General features: G+C 41.9%; 1 protein-coding gene across 1 annotated transcript in view; it reads right to left on the bottom strand.

Moving 5' to 3' along the window:
- Positions 1-17,730, bottom strand: part of CHD7 (chromodomain helicase DNA binding protein 7) — a 122,105-nt gene that overhangs the window by 86,471 nt on the left and 17,904 nt on the right. The window lies entirely within an intron of this gene.

The following is a 17,730-nucleotide window of genomic DNA, read 5'->3' as shown; positions in this document are numbered from 1 at the left end:
TCAAGAGGAGCTTCTACAGCATGAAGCAGAGGGCACAAGGAAAAGCACAAGCATTTATCACTCCTCTTAAAATAGCATTTGAATGTCACCTTTAAAACTACACTCTTAAATCTCTTTAGTGCTCAGCTGGGATATTAACACTTATATTTCTAAATCACTTGAGGGTAAATTCCTACGAGCCACCTTCATGTCTCTTAATAACTATTTCTTTTGATTTCATTTCCTTTATTAAGCAAAAGCCATCTGTAGCATTTCTCACCTCAAACAGTTTATTAAAGCACAGCGCAAGAAAGCTCCAACAAAGCAAGGAAGAGCTTCCTTCACTGAAGCGAGCTTTTTGCACGAAGACTGCTGCAGAGCAAGGCATTTGGTCACGGAGAAAATCCCTGCAGTGATTCAGAAACACCCAAAGACCTGTGACACTACACACTGCAGTCAGGAGCTGGCAAAGCTGGGCAGTATCACATACTGTGGGTCTCTGCCTAACGAAGAAGGCTCTTTGCTTGGAGGGAAGGTTTAGATTAGATGTCAGGGAGAAGTTCTTTACTATGAGAGTGGTGAGGTGCTGGCACAGGCTGCCCAGAGAGGCAGTGGATGCCCCTGTCCCTGGAGGTGTTCAAGGCCAGGTTGGATGGGGCCCTGGGCAGCCTGGTCTACTATTAAACGTGGAGATTAATGGCCCTGCCTGTGCTGGGGGTGTTGGAGACTCATGATCCTTGAGGCCTCCTCCGACCCAGGCCATTCTGTGATACTGTGAAATACTAAGAAGCACAGTGCACTGCTCCTGTTACCTCCCAGCCTCTATTTGAGCAATATCAAACTTGAGATCAGTCCCCCTAACAACTAAGCCTGCGCGCATTCACAGAATTTTGGTCAGGTAAGAATTTGTAACGATTTTGTTAGGTAAGCCACTAAAATGACCACTCTTAAAGGCAGATATGCTCTACCTTCCTGAAACTCTAATGAAGTTTCACAGTAAAACAAGTGAATTCCACAAGAAGAATTCTCACTTTGCTACTTGTCACAGATAAGCTACCAGCATCTCCAGAAACACAGATACACAAATAAGACACACATCTGAATTTGCTTTGCTTACTGTTTGTCAGTTGACAAGCTTCCAATAAAACTCAGGCGCTAGTCAGCCACCAACATCAGCAAACAGTAGTTAGGGCCGGCTACTCTACCCACAAAACTGAGTTAAAGTAGGGTAAGGGTTGTGTTTAAACAAACACACCTCAACTCTGCCCAGCTGACTCCAACACAGCCTGCAGATCTGTGCTAGGACCTGTATGGAGGGAGATGTGTGTTGGGTTCCACAGCACATCTGCTTTCCTCAGCACTGAGTCTTTAGAAGAAGAGCAACTTTTTACAGTGCCGTTTGTATGCAAACAAATCCATCATCTAAACTAAGAGAGAAAACACTGTTTGCCACTATGATTTCAGCTCTGCATTTTTATCTGAAGTGTGAATTGGTTTCATGCTAGTGCTGTTAACGCTAAAGCTATTAGGTTTGGAACACAGTATGAGAACGCATCTGAGAAGTTGTCTCCAAGACATAGCAGTATTTCTTAAGTTCGGCTTTAGATATATAGCTGCGGTCCTTTACAGTCAGCTGTGCTCTCACCAAAACTTATTCTACTTCTCCAAATAAAAACAGTCGTGCCTCTGATGTGATACAGCTAACAGTGCATGTTTAAGAACCAACAACAACAGCAGCTACAGTCTGATCAAAACAAGTTAACCACCTTTTGGTAAGAAAACAGTCAACCTTAGAATTCCCTAGTAAGCTCTCAACCTTTTATCTCAACAGGATAAATGCCTTCTAGATAGTTAAGCAAGTCACAGGAGTCACAACCTTATCACAAGTTACGATCATTTCTTCTCTTTTTCCACTATAAGCAACATTATTTTCCTGCTTAAATCCTCAAGGCTCATAAAAATAAAATAAAAAAAGACAACCACACCACAGATGTACATAAAGGTTAAGTCCTCTATCAAGGAGTAATTCTAGCTCATATGCTCCCCAGGAAAAGCTTCAGGAGGAAGTTTTTCACTCAGAGGGTGGTGACGCACTGGAACAGGTTGCCCAAGGAGGTTGTGGATGCCCCATCCCTGGAGGCATTCAAGGCCAGGCTGGATGTGGCTCTGGGCAGCCTGGTCTGGTGGTTGGTGACCCTGCACATAGCAGAGGGGTTGAAACTGGGTGATCATTGTGGTCCTTTTCAACCCAGGCCGTTCTATGATTCTACAATTCCATGCATTACAGTTCACTTTCCCATGAAGGTAAGCATACTAAAATCAAGACTGGATCAAGACTGACCACCACGTAAGCTCAGCCCAAAAGCGATGCGGGATTTTTTGTTTGTTTGGTGTGTTTTGTTGCTGTTGTTTTTAATTATACAGTTTAAAAATACAGATTTATGCATTATCTTCTTGACTATCCCATAAGTTAAAACTAACAGAAATTCACAAAACAACATCTATTTTCCACATACAAAGGAAAGATCATCTGAATCAGGTATACTGCCAAGTAAACATATGAACATATAACACGATATTAAAAAATAAAATCTTAACCAAACTCACAGATTTTGCTATGAAATTCTATAGCTTTTCTGTTCCTGAGCATGAGAGTTTGCATCAACCAGACCAAACTCAAAGAGTTCCTTATTTCCTTATATATTTCCTTAATGCTGCCCAGACAACCTACTTCTATTCAAAGCGATTGTTATGATCCCAACCACCAGGACACAGCCGATTGCTTAACAACCCTGTTGTCTCAGCAGACAAAGCTTACATTTACTCTAGTCCACAGCATTCCAGTCCTAAACAGCCAGACTTCACATCTAAGTCATAGTTAACCATTGCTTGACTTAGTATTTCAGAGCCCAGCAGCCTTAGGCAGCTTCCCACTTTTATGAGTGGAACAAAACTGGCTGCTGCATAATCATAACCTGATCTACTGCTGAGGACACTAAAACCTGAATTTCATTAGCCTTGTTCCCAAGGCAGAAAGCAGCAGGTCCCAGCTCTCAAGAACAGGAAAAGACAAGGGCAGCATACAGACATGCCTGCCTTCCACAACGCCATCTGCACATTCTGTTCAGGCTATTTGTAAATGGGCAGGTCCCTCTACATCCTTCTACACAAGAGATTCACAGCACCATTTCTTGATAGCCATAAAGCAAGTAAACAGAATGTGTAAAGGCAGCTTATACTGACAGCTCAAAGTTCCTCTTCCAAGTGAGACACGTCCTACAATGTCATACGCAGCTGATACGTTTACAGCTATCAGTGGTATCTCACACAGAACTCTAAAGTACTTGACAGACACAGAATTTTTTATACAATGCAACTACGTATGTAAGTTGTAAGTGCCCTGGTGAGGGTGACGGAGCAGTGGAACAGGCTGCCCAGGGAGGTGGTGGAGTCTCCTTCTCTGGAGATATTCAAGACCCACCTGGACGCCTACCTGTGTGACGTGGTGTAGGGAGCCTGCTTTGGCAGGGGGGTTGGACTCGATGATCTCTAGAGGTCCCTTCCAACCCCTACAATTCTGTGATTCTGTGCCCATAATACAAGACAATAAATGCTGAAAAAAAAAACACGCTGTTTTGAAGAATTAGGCCAAAAAGACCTCTCAGGCTAAACACCAAAGCCATGCCAAAGGTCATTTTGAGACTGGAGCCTCAAAATGTAGGATTAAACATTAGGCTACTAAATCTGCATTTAAATATTTCATATTTAAACTGCTTTTCAAAACCACTAAGCTCCCACTGGCTGTCAGGGGTAGCAATCTAAGTATTTATTACGCAGGAGTAGGTGGCAGAAATAACAGTAAATAAGGAGATCAGCTTATGTTTGGAGGAAAGCATTCACCTAAAAATTCATAAACACACAAAACACCTTGATAACTCCACTAAAATTATGCTGAGAAATGACAGTTAAGGAAGACAGCTGATGAGACTTCTACCTTTCAGCTCATCTACCTACAAAACAAGCAGCACTTCTGCCTGGACAGTTATGCAAGTGCTGAACCATGCACGTGGGAAGCACACCTGGTCTCCTGCTTGCTTCATGTTTGAGCGAATGTTTAGTTCTCACTCTATCACAGACAGCTCTCCACGCATGGTACATTCCTCTGGCATATAGATTAGACAAAAAATAGCAGATCTGTAAACTGATTAGAATATGATTTTTGACTGTAACTTCCAAAGAAATCGTTATGACTGCCTAAAAGACTTTCTTTTTTCCCCCTTTATATAGTAAACACTTCAGAGAGTACAGCTGTGTTAAAAATCAAATCCATATAGTTTGTATCAGATCAAAGGATGCCAAGAATCTCGCTCCTCCCCTGCCCCAGGAAAGAAAGAACGGACTCACAAGGATGAAAAGAATGAACTCAGGCGATTCAGAAACATTCTGTCTTCAGTGGGAAGAGCCAGCAAATACAGTATAAGCATTTCTGAGGAGTTTAATTTCACATCTGTCTTAGTAAAACCCAGTTAATTAGGTCTTCACAGAGAACACATCCACAGTGCCAAGTTTAAGGCAGTCAGTATCTCCTGTTAAGAGTAGGAAGGGAGGGCAGGGAAGGTGGAATGAAAACTTCACGTGCCTCCCCTCAGAATCAGTTTTTGCATGCACAGAATCACCTAAACAACATGAATGTTACTCAGTAGCATTTTGGGGTCAAGAAATCCATTAAATGTAAGTTTCCCATACAGCATTTAAGTAGAAAGTAGACTCTATTTTATTTCCTTAACGCATCACGTACTTTGGCAAAGAACATACTTTTACAGAGGCAACTGAGGGCACAACAGCCTTAGAATATTTGGCAGCTTGCTGCTGTCAAGCAGCTGATGCAGGAATGACCAGCGAGAGTTCAGCCTGTGCCACACATTTGGAAACAATATCCTACGTCATTCAAGTTCACAGCAGCTTTGATACAAGAACCACAACAGCATCATCGAGGAGGAGGATGATGCAAACCCGTCCGGCCTGGTGTTACAACACACACCAGCAGCGAGTTCTGCATTGCAACGCCAGTGGGGCTGCAAATGCTGCTCCCAACATGGGGCACTGCTAATTTTAAACCAGCACCCACAGCGTGAAGCAAGCAGCCACCAGCACACGCTTCTTTTCCAGTCTGGATAAGAAGAAAAAAAAGGGAAATGTGTTAAATACTTGTATTTAAAGTGTGCATCTGGGGGGTTTTAATGAGGCAACCAGGGCAGGGGGAAGAAATTGTTTTTACGTTTAAGTACACTACAAACACGAGGTGGGGGGAGGGGGGAGTAAACGAAGCCAGAAACACTTTGGTTTTAGCATGACGGGGGTTGGCACTTTTAAAGGACTTCTTCGGCCATCCAACCACCAACACAAGGCTGAAATACAGATGAAGGAGAAGGTGAAGGAGAATGAGAAGAAGGGAGAGGTTTATCTAAAAATAAGCCCCAAAAAGAAACAACTGCCGCCACAACAAACCATTCAGGAATACTTTCATAAACACTCGATAGCCGCGTTATCTACTAAATAACGCCGTTTACAGGAGCAGCTTCACGTTAACACACGGTTTTCGGCGTGAACAACTGGAAGGAGAAGCGCTGAAACCGCTGTGGACAGCGAACAAAAAGCCCGAGCGGGACCCGGGGGGAAGCCTGATATTGCTGCCATCAGTCACCAGAAATCTCCTAGCAATTACGTCCCCTTATAAAGCTGACACTAACCCAGCCGAGGATCCGAGAGGTGGAGCCTGCGGCGACCCGCTGAGGCGCTGAAAAAACACCCGGCGCAACGGATGCCTCTTGTTAAGGGCCGCGCTTTTTGTGCGCCCACTGCAGTTGTCACTGATTAACCAACTGATCTGGCAATTTCCTACATTCTTTTGCATTTAAAAAGGATCAGAGAGGGGCTGCGAGCCGTCCCCTTTCATATTCCAGGAGAAGCTGAAGACGGCAACGGGCCGGCCAAGGCGCGGGGCAGCTCCGGCCGCCCTCCTCGCTCTCCTTCCACCCCCCCCCCACGAGCCGGGGCCTGCAGCTGAAAATAATTTATCTGCCGGCTCGGCCGGAGCCCAGCATCTGCGATTGGGAGGGAAATGTATCCATCACGAGTAAACTTGAGCACAAAGACAGGCGGGGTGTCACAGGATACCGAGGGGCAGAGGTCACCGAGGCGAGCGGGAGGCTTAGAGCGGGCGGGCAGGCCGCAGCCATGGCTGCCCGGCGTCCCTGGGCTGCCCAGCCGGCCTCGGTGTGCTGCTGCCGGGGCTCCGCGGTCAGCCAAGCGGCCCGCACCGCCATAGAGGCGAAGAAGCGGCGGCTGGAGGAATTGGGAGGCTCCCCGCGCTGCCCCTCGGCTGAACGGTCGGAATGGAGCGGTTGGAATTGGCTCCCCGTGTTGGGAAAGCTGGGAGCTGTAAAAATTCATGAGGTGGATACTTGAATGTTTCCCAGGGTTTCCGAACACGTGATTTTCACCCAAATGTATTTATTTCTCTTTTCTTTTTTTTAATCACAGGCAGGTTTTAAGACTTAATCATTATCCCAAAAGGCTATTTCCAACTAGGGAATTATGAGCGCTTTAAAGTAGCCAGATCCCGTGTTTTACTTTACCTGTTATAAGGCCAATACAATCATGTTTCATTCATAGTTTATGAAGTCTGAAAAACCACTTGATGAAATTACAGTCTGCCCGTACCACACATGGTATATTTGTCCACGTATATTCTATAATCATTTCAATTTATGACTTGTACTTAAGAGTCATTTTCCTGTACATGTGTTCTTCATAAATACTGGGAGATCACAGCATGCATTTGTACAGGAACCACATATCCACACTCATTTCTGTGAAGATAAATACGCCTTATATATCCAAAGTGAAAAGCCAGAGTTTGCACAGAACTAAAGGGAACATATTTCAGCATCACGGAACAAAACTGTAGTTCCCCTTTATCCTCTTTACTTGTAGCAAGATGAATCATCTTACATCTGAACTCAAGCCCTCATTCAGCTTCTAACCCTGACGGTAATTTTTGCCCAATACATTCAGCATATTGCCTTTGAACCTTTCAGCAAATAGGAAAAATACATATTACATTGGTTAAGGACCACAAATCATCAATTTTCCCCCCCTAAATAACATCAATATTTTATAAACTAAACACTTAAAATGAAATCACATACGCTCTATTGGATTTTACAAATCTCCCTTTAAGATATTATCCAAATTTAAGCACAGGACAGTTCACAGAGTGCATACACACGTGGAAAAAGGTACCTTCATAGCACAGGCAATCCTGGCAAGAAGTTACACAGCTAGAATGGAGACTGCCAGATCAGTGCCATCAGGTCTTGTATCCACTATAGCTTTTCTCTCTTTGCAGGACTGAAATACATTTCCTAGATATAACCTGAGGAGATTCCAAATGAAGAGAACCAAATCATCTCGTGTAGATCTCTAATAGGTCTCCAGTTTCTTCCTTATAAAGAACTGAGGTGCTTTTAAGTGCACTGTGTAAAATGATTCCAATGTATTTCTACTTTTAAAAGTCTTTTTGGGGAAAAAAGCCTGCCTTCTGTACTTTTAGAACCATGCTATCGAACTCCCATTTTCACCAAGACTAGGAAGTAGTTTGCAAGTCAAAGATAATTACTGACCCAGTCTCCAGAGCCACAGTCATTCAAGCTATTGCAAGGACTAGAAACAGCTGACATTCATCTGCCACAACCCCCAACAGGAAAGTTCTTGAGTTCTCCACAGGCTTTTCAGAGACTGATGGCAATACATCAACAGTGCTACAAATCCAGTCATGGATAAGATGGTAAAGGAAGTTTTTACTCATCTGAAAACAAACATGGAAACTGGTTCTGTTTCTCGGCAGGTTCTTCCATCTTCTCTCAAAAAGCTAAACTCAATTTTAAAACTAAAAGCATCACCTTCACTGTTCCTAATAATTTCATTTAAATTAACCTTTCAAATTTATCAATCTTGCTGTTTCATTTGAAGATGATTATACGCTTATAAGACCTCTTAAAAATAAACCCATTCCCACAGTGTTCTCCCTTCAGCATGAGCAGATTTATTTCTACTCATTGAAAAACTTCTGTGAGATTCAGATTTAGTGCAGAGGGATTCTTTTTTGTTTCCTTGTTGTTTCAGTTTGCTTGCTATGTGTTTTAAAGTAGGAAATGCAAGTGAATTAAAGGCTGCATTCCCATTTCTCTGAGAAACTATTCCACAAACATGAGAAATAAGAAGGCTTAATTTTTGATAGCGATAGATGTGGAAGAGGTTTGGGGATCAACTTTGCTGGACTAGCAATTCCTTTAGGGAAGAAGTCTGATTCATGAAATAGCCTCAATAAAGAAAAACAAGAGGAAAAACCACTTAAGCAGCACAGATCCCAAAACAAAAGAATTCAGGACTCAAACATGTAAACACATATTCCTTTCCTCACAAGCTATTAAAAATTACAATTTGATTTTCTTCCTACAAAAAAATACTCCATTCAGAATTCAACAGCCATCAAAAGACCAAAACTATGAGCCCTTACACTGTGTTTCCCTTAAGAAGCAAACAGTAAATGGCATTCTCATAGCATCCTTAGCACATCAGGAAGTGGCCTCTCTCTCTCTCAGCATGCAAAGACTTACATCACCTTGAACCCAATATACACTGCACAGCTGAGGAAATAGAATGGATGAGGCTCTGCTAGAAATCAATTGATTTAGGAATCACAGGCATTGGTGTCAGACAGAATGCTTGTGCTTGTATAAGTAGATGCTACTTGGATTTACAGCTGAGATTCAGGTAACTGTTCCATTAATGATGCTTACAGAACAAAATTTAGCTCCTTGTCCTCCCCATTATGTATCCCACACTAAATATTTTCATTTCATCATCAGTTTTAACCTAAGAGACAATAAACTGCCTGATGCCAATAATAAAGCCTCCACAGTGAGCTTTCCTGACCAACTTCTTACACCACCTTTTTAATTATTGTATCTAATCACGGAGTATTATCCAGAAACCTAAAACACAGATGACTGTGATTCCTCCCTTCATTATCTTGCACCTGAAATCCTCATGTCCTGTCTGAGAACAATCATTTCTGTACTTAAGTCTTGAAATAGGAGAAGACCACCTCAGAAAAATCACGTTATATCCTCAACAGAAACTACACACTCAAAGCAAAGCATGCAATGAAGCATATATATATAAGACACTAAAGTTTCTCAGATATACATATATATAGATAGACAGATAGATCTGAGAAACTTCAGTGTCTTATCACTCTAAACATACAATGACTTAACCACACAAACTGACTCTATGCCACTTGGACATAGGTTCTGTAAAAGGGAGATGCTGTTGTTCAGCCCTCAAACCCAGCTCTCGTGTCACAGAGTAATGGGTGCTAATGGAGGACGTATCACCAACTGCACCTACCATAACTTCACAGCACCCAACACATCTCACACAGTTTGCAAATTACTCCAGCTTGGTTCTGAGCATCCAGGTAAGACAGCTGCCACCTTCCCTTTCTAAAGCATCCCTCATTAGTCAGCCAAGCCCCACTGCAAGCTTGAGTGACACCAGAAGCTGGATTCTCAACTTACTCAAAGGCTGCTGATAGCAAAAACTAAAAGTATTTCCTTAATATTAAGGTTGTTGGTAATTTTTTACTCCTCTGGGAAACTGTATTTGTGCTTCTGCCCAGAGAAGTTGTAGATGTCATATCCCTGGAGGCATTTAAGGCCAGACTTGATAGGTTTCGCAACAAAGACAAAACTCTGTTCTTCTCTCATCTTCTAAAGTACTAAATGAAGTAATGGCATCAAAACTGGAGCAAATTTACAGCTAAGGTCCAGAGCAGAACTGCAGAAGCCTTTTTTCCCCAGAGCTGAAGTCAAACAAAACAAGTTTTAAGGCAGGGTTTCGTTTGAGAGGAAAGGAGAAAATATACATCAACAAAGCACTGATGCAAGGAACATATATAAGATAGAAACCTATGTAGCACCTCTATTTCAAATCTATGACAGTAATATAGTCCAATCATTTATACTGCTGCTTTTTAATACTGTCAGAAAAGCAGCATCCATCTGTTATTTCACAAAAGACTTACCACCCTTTATGACATCTGTTAGAAATGAAACCATGTTACAGAACACATTCTAGTACCTTTATAGTTTTGAGAACTAGGCTAGAGACGACAGAGCATACTTCAAACCTCAGATTTCATAGGAGCCCAGAGACTGCCCGGCTTCCCCTGCTTCTTTTTCTGACATCTGCATCTTTGACTGAATGCAAACCCAAATAACTACTAATTCAGTCATTTGAAGTAATTTCCCATTTCTGCTGTACCATACAATAGCTGATTAACCAAAGAGCCTGTTGGCTACAAGGACTAGCATACCAGATAATCCAACTCTCAAACCATCAGTAGATACACCGCTGTTTGTTGTTCCCAAATATAGGAAAAAAAAATAATCACGAGTTGGCTTCTCTTGGACCCTGACTGCATCTTTTCTAGTAATGCTCCAAAACACAAGAGGCTAAAAAACATTGCAGAGCCCCTTACCTGATACCTCCATACCCACTGTCACTGCTTAGCTGAACTACGAGTCTATTAACAGCGTGAGAGTTGCTCGTGAGTGAGCGCCCAACTCAGATGGTGAGTCACGTAACTACTATCCATCAAAAAAAGCATTCCTGTGTCATCAAGTCCTCTCCTCCTTGGTTACCGTTTCATTCACTCCATATTTTTCAAGAAGGCAGTGCATTTCATGGGCACAGAGCTTCTCTTTGCACAGAACAATGTGTGACAACTGCATGGATGGTCATGCATTAGCACAGAAAACCATTCAGAACTGTATTACACCTCCTGTAACACAATACGCTCATTCTCCCAAAAAGCACAGTATTTATTTCTATATTACCCATTTCCACCAACATCAAGCTAATAAACGCACGATCCCCAGCTAGAGAGAAACCTGCAACAAAGTCACACACGCACGTAGCTGCTACCAGTGCTAATTTGAGGGATACGTGGAAATCTTGCTTTCTGGTGAACGAGCATTAGCACTTTTACCGTGCTCTGGGATTTCAAGATGAACGTAGGAATCATTAAAAAAAAAACAACACACATCACTTTACAGTAATTTTCAACTGGTTGCCTAACACCCATCTCCTAAGTGACTATCATCAAAACACAACCATAACACCAGTGACAAATTAATATTAAAACCCTTCAGTGAGATCACAGAACTCCTCAAAACAAAACAGCCCAAGCTGTCAGAGCACACTTCTCCCATATGCGGTGTAGCAGCAAGGGTCTGGAAAACAAAAGCTTTGCTCAGTTACAGAAACGGGTAGTAGGTACATTCCTCGTTCACACGCAGCATTTTGAAATCCAAACCTATTTGCCAGCGTCTGAAGAGAAATCAAAGGCCAACAGAAAGTTCTTCCAAAGGAAAATCACCAGAAAAAGGGAAGCTGTTTGCACGCTTGGCCAACTTGACAAGCCAGGAATGCACTCTGATGTACACGGGCAGGGATAACTAACACAGTTTTGCTGCGTTTCCACACACCAGTGGGTCCGAGCAGACCCCAGCCCTCCTCCTGGGCAGGGGCAGCCGCTGTGCAGGACAGGCCTCCAGCACTGCTCACACAATGGAGATAAGGAAGCACGTTCATCTTATAGAAATGAAAACATACCTAACAAATATTCATCTATCAGACACGTGTGCCAAGATTGTGGAGGCAAAGGAGAAGTACGTGAGCCATATTCTCAAAAGCCACAACCCCTAATTCCCCAAGGTCAGCATGGCGTCTGGTCCTTAAGCACGTTACTCAGCTCAGCAGATGAAGGAAACAGTTGCACCAGCAGGCCTCAGAACAGATGGAAAGCAGAGCAGCTGAGGAGAAGGGAAACGTCTGTGTGGGACGGAGGTGGGGCATGCGGCCCATCCCTTCTCCCAGCTCTCGAGCTGCATGCAGCCAATACTGAACTTCTAGCTGTGCTTGGGAGAAAGCTGAAAGGCAGCTGTAGGTGGCCGGGTGATTTAGTGCTCCCTGCTTCCCCATTCAGAGGACAGGGATGGCAACAGAGCCACACAAGGAGGACCTGCAAGCACTGAGTGCGAGCTCCTCAAGGGTGGCAGAGGAAAACAAGCTTGGTGATGGATTTAGATCAAAACAGATCAAAATTTGAGGGCTGTTTTTTTATTTTTAAAGAAGATGTATCAGAGTAGCAAAGCAGCACAGAAATACATACGCAGAAATAGTGGAGGAAGAGGAAAAAACAAAGAAAGAGAGGAAGGATAAAAAAAATGAAGAAAATCCTGACATATGGTACAATTATTCCACTACAGTTTAGATTCGCAGCTTTACAACACCTGCACAGCTAATAACCATATTAAGTCATACATGATGTCACCACTATTTCCTTTCTCAACTTAGTTAACTGTTAGGGGAAAGCATCTAACGTGGGTTTCCGCACTCTTGGAAAGATAAATGACTGTCCAAGATGAAGATGTGCGTCCCTGCTGTTGTCTGGAATGCAGCCTGCACCAAGTCCTCAGGAGAGACAAATGGACCAAGGACACAGAAACACTCCATAGATATGGTTTTACCATGCAGAAACAATAGGGTTTGGGTTCTTTTTCCCCCCCAATTGATTCTTTTAATCCTTGTTGGAAGCATCTCCTGCAACCCTTTATGCCTCCTCAAGTCAGGAGACAAGTAACTAAACTGATCTATGAGTAAGACGGAAGCCCTCATATCAGAGCAGCAGATTAGTGTTAACCTAGATAATGCAAACAAGGTCATTCAGTGCCTGCAGAAGGCACACATAAACACTCCATTATATTTATATAAATAACTGTTCTTCACCTGGCCTGCCATGTAGTTTTAGACTTTGAACACTGATTATCAGCAGCAAGTGCAGAACCAACAGGGCAGCGGAAAGTTTTTCATGACAGTTTTTCCTTCTCACTTATTTCTGTTCCTAACCACAAACAAGATGCCTTCTTTCTACTGCTTACCCCAAACATCTCAATATAACCATTAGAAGAATCTACATCACCACAAGGGCAGTGAACAGAAACCATAGCACAAGGAAGAAGCAAAAGCAGGATAGCTGCTTTCAAGCAGCACAACCCACTGGAGCAGCTTAAGTCTACACCACTCAAACAGCCTTCATGCTACAGTCAGGTAGGTGGTTCAGTAATCCAACTTGAAAAGCATGGCCTTAAAATAAGCCAGGCATCTGCTGTGTGGAAACACGAGAAACCAGTGTCTGTGCTAAGACTTCCAGAGAAAAAAAAAGGAATTCTAATTCAATCAAATACGTGGGAAAAAAATATTTTGCACAGAACTGGTTGGCCATGCAGTCAAGTCAATACTGAAATACTATTCCAGACATGGAAGGTTACCACTCTTGCTCGCTTGCAGGGAAAACCGCTGACTTGGAGTTGCTTCATACCAATGTAAAACTGCAGCAAAGGACGCACAGAGGTACCAGGATTTGACAGTAGGTTTTCTTTTAGACAAGGAGTGTTATAGCTCAGTGCAATCTAGGAAAACAAAGGTCATTTGTGAACGCTCAGGCTATTTGTCAGGAGAGTAAAAGAACAGGTTTTAGTTTAGGCCTTCCAAAAGCAGTTAATTCATGGTGCTCAGAGGACTGCCTCCAGCAGTTCAATCCAAGCACACACACACATACACACGCTCCCTCAATAAATGGCTGTTTTGGATAAACATGCTACTTGAGGGAAAAATACTTCATCGACATCAAGTTTATACCAAGGAAGCCTTCTGAACACAGAGAGGTAAAACTTTCTTAGATTTCTCATAACATTTCCCTTGATCACATTGTGCTTGTCTGCAGTCTTCCCTAAATCCTCCATATTAAAAGCCCGTTAGCATAAGATTGGGTTTTATGTATTTCTTTCTAAAATAACATATTCACCCCAACATTTTTTAAATATATCCCCCTGTTTGAAACACTTTTGTTCCAAGAGCTGACCATTACAGACTCTTTTCTAGATATGGCAGGACAAATTCCTTCCTGTCTGAGAGTTTCCATGGCAATAAAAGTCCCCTTTAAACACATTCACGGTGGTTTGGGCAGGCCAAACAGGCAGCCTTTGTACTGAAAAGCTCCCTCTTTGTACTCCTCTGTGCTGATCCTGCACAAACTACCGTAAAAGTGTATTTTAGTGGAGGCAGAGTAAAACTAAGGCTCACATCAGTTTCACACGACAACTGTTTATTCCACAGCACAGACACAACCCTCTAGAAGATTCCCTTCCCATAGAATTTCAAGTGGTTGAAGAAAGCAAGATACAGGCCAGTCTATGGCAGCCCTAACCCAAGCAATTTTGCCACTATTAGAAAAGAAAGAAACAAGGCAGAAGTGCAATGACAAACCTCCCTTTCTCTTCCCCGCTCCCCATCCTACAGCCTCATTTCTGCTTGGAGATGGCACATTCACACCAGTGCTAGCACCCCCTGTTAAAATGGGGCAGTCTTGACTGATAACTCTGCACTAGCGTGCCATGGAAAGGGACTGGGAGGATGACCTGAAAACGTGCTTTAAAAACACTATTCTGAGAGATAAATAAACAGGAATACAAACTGTTTTAGGATGTCCAAAGAGGCTCCCTTTCTACCTGATCACATTTATACTTCAACACCTCTGAGTACTGGCACAACTTCTGACACAGCTAGATTTTGCAATTAAAGGAGCATTTTTTGTGCTTCAAGTGTTCATTTTTGCAAGTGTCGTGGTATTTCAGATTTCAATTTCTTTTATCCCCCCCCCCGTATCAACACAGCAGCCCTCCTATAGAAGCTAGACGAATTCTACAGGCAATAGAGTTCTCTTAAAGAATCAAGTCATCCAGCATACATGTGCAACTTGAATTCACTAAGAAAAAGATTCCAGCTGTCCTTTCAATTTTCCTTTGTTAGCTTTTGAAAAGTCAGTATGCAGATTTCATTTTAGATAAAAAGCTTGTACTTCCTGATGAGTTTGTTCTCTAGATTTCAGATGGTGTATGTACCTTCAGACATCTCCTCAAAACTCTTAAGTGCAGCTCAGTTCCCAAGCTGATCTTTCACAGCTTGTGTTAAAATAAGGCAAACTGTAGGGATCTGAGTCACACAGTCAGTTTTTCCACCATTCTAGTTAAAACTGAGGCTTTTTCTTCCCCTCACCTTGCAGAAGTTTCAGCACAGCATATATACAGTCTCTAGTCTAGGATGTCGAGAAAACACATGAAGAAAGCAGCAAGATCACGTAGAGCAGCTCAGAGATCAACATACTGCTTCATCTCTCATCTTAGGTGCTCTAATATACTCACCACCCCCACACTCCTCTCCATCCTCTCTCCTGTTTAACCCATTTCCCCTGGGGTGCCTCCATCCCCAAGAGGTACAGCCTTGATTGAAGAGCCTCTTTGCTTCCCCAGAACTGAAGCGGTTTGTATGGAAAGCATTATACAGATGAGTGAAAAATCTGTCTCTGTAATCACTTTCACAAGAGTTAAGAATGAAAATACCCAATCTTTGTCAGATCTAATTTAGAGACATTTAACTTTCCTTTTTGGCAGTAGAGGAAACAGCCTTATAACGGCAAGTTTGAAATGATGGGAGGCAGTCCACTAACATTTAAGACAGACTGCAGAGAAAGGAGATGTTATGCAGAACTATATGGATCCCAGAAAAGCAAGCTATAGCTGTAATTGTCTAGAGAAGCTTTGGCTCAGGCAGGTTTTAAGAGGACACTCATAGCAGGTACAGGACATTAGAAGTAGTCACGAAACCTCTTAAAAGATCTCTAGTAGCTGAGCTCACTGACTACTTGCAATTGAAAACATATATATGTGTTTTTGCTTAAGCAATAGCCAACAGCCTTTTTTTTTTCCAATAGAAAATTTCAGGAAAAGAAACCGAACAGAATTTGTTTTGGTTGCCAGCAAAACCCAGTCTATCGCTTTCGTTGAAACTAGTCCAATTTAAACAAACATCAATAGAACATCCCACATTTCTCATGCTAACAAATCTTATTAAGAATATTTCCACAAACACATGGCGTTGCTCAGTTATTAACAAATAACATTTCTTACGGGGTCCTTAAGGATTATTTATAGTAAATCCATGTACTTCAGCAACCCAGCTCAGAATCTATCTCCTTAACAGATGCAACTTGTTAGGTGATTCTCGCTGTAGGTTGCAATGTCTGTGAGTGTGTTTAAATTGCCCTCAGATTATGCTTTATCAAGCTATCGTGCTGATTGCAAGATAACTGAATATAATCAGAAAAAGGTAAACTGTAGCCTCTATTTCTTATGCATCCACTTCTTAGAATCAGTCATCATACAACAGAGATTTCATTACCACCCTGTTCTGACAGAAACCAATATTAATTATTATTTGAATTAACCTTTGAGCCGTAGTTTTCATCAGTACTCAGTAAAGACATGGACAATTTCTAATTACATTCTACCCTCATTATAAGTCACCAGGCTGTAAAGCTGTATCTGACAAGACTACTATTGGCCTTGAAATGCTTTGGACTTCACTATAAATCTTTCAGAAACACCTAAGAACTCATTGAATATAAGAACTATCACACAGGATGCTTCTCCAAGGAGTCAGGAGTGTTTTTAAAGAGATACCAACTATGAAAGCACAAATCTGCAACACTTTTGCTGAAGGAGAATGTGCTATTGTTGGCTCTATCATTTAACTTCATTAAATAGGGGATCTTTTACCTAAACTTAAGTGCAGTATATCCAGTCTGTCTACCAACCGCAATTAAGTAGCAATCATCAACTGAACCTAAATTATACTATGCAGGATAGCAAAAAAAATGAGGATTTAGCCTGCACTGTATGCTATACTTACTATAGGCCAGAGAGAGAAAATGTATTCAGAAGAGTTTGATCTCGAATAGGAAAGGTGGATTTTTCAAGGTCATAAACGGAAAATACCCATTAATCAATACACAGAGATTGGTGCAAGAGGATATTTTTTCTTCTGTTAGTTTTCTGCTTTTCCTCACACAATCATTTCACTACAGTCTGTTAGTTAGCCAAAATATACTGAAATATATACAGAGGGAAAGCAAATGCTGTTTGGAAAACTGGTTTCCACCCTTGGCTACACCAAATCTCTTGAATGCATAAGTTAAACTTCTAAATGAGTTGCCTCATTTACTCAACTTCCACAAAGCTCACATTTATGACTAACTCCAAACGTTCCAACTCTGAGCAGAAGATGGCTTCATTTGAAAGAATCCCAGAGGCCGGGATCTATCAGGCTTCAAAAGCAAAGCTTGACTTAACCACTGACTCTAGACATGCTTCAAGATTCTGTTTTCAACCTTCCTCTGCTGAAAATGCTTATATATTAAAACAGAAGCCTCAACATAAAATTAGTTTGATTCCAGTGGATGACATTTCATGTTTCAGAAACCTATAACTGGACTACATACCACAGATACGAGTTTTAATTCCATTCATTTGCAAACCACTTTGCAAACATGTTTAATCACACCAAGGACCTAAGTAACATAAACATTTTAAAAGAGAAATTACAAGCCATAAGGAAATCCAATATAAAATCTGGAATTACATAAAAGCACATTTAATTGCACGCACAACTAATTACTGACTTCATATCAGTTAATGCCCAGCAATCTTGTAATCATGTAGG

The sequence above is a fragment of the Coturnix japonica genome, chromosome 2 (assembly GCF_001577835.2).
Source record: "Coturnix japonica isolate 7356 chromosome 2, Coturnix japonica 2.1, whole genome shotgun sequence".
Classification (NCBI taxonomy): Eukaryota; Metazoa; Chordata; class Aves; order Galliformes; family Phasianidae; genus Coturnix; species Coturnix japonica.
Note: the sequence above shows the minus strand (reverse complement) of the source record. Positions and strands in the feature narration are given on the sequence as shown.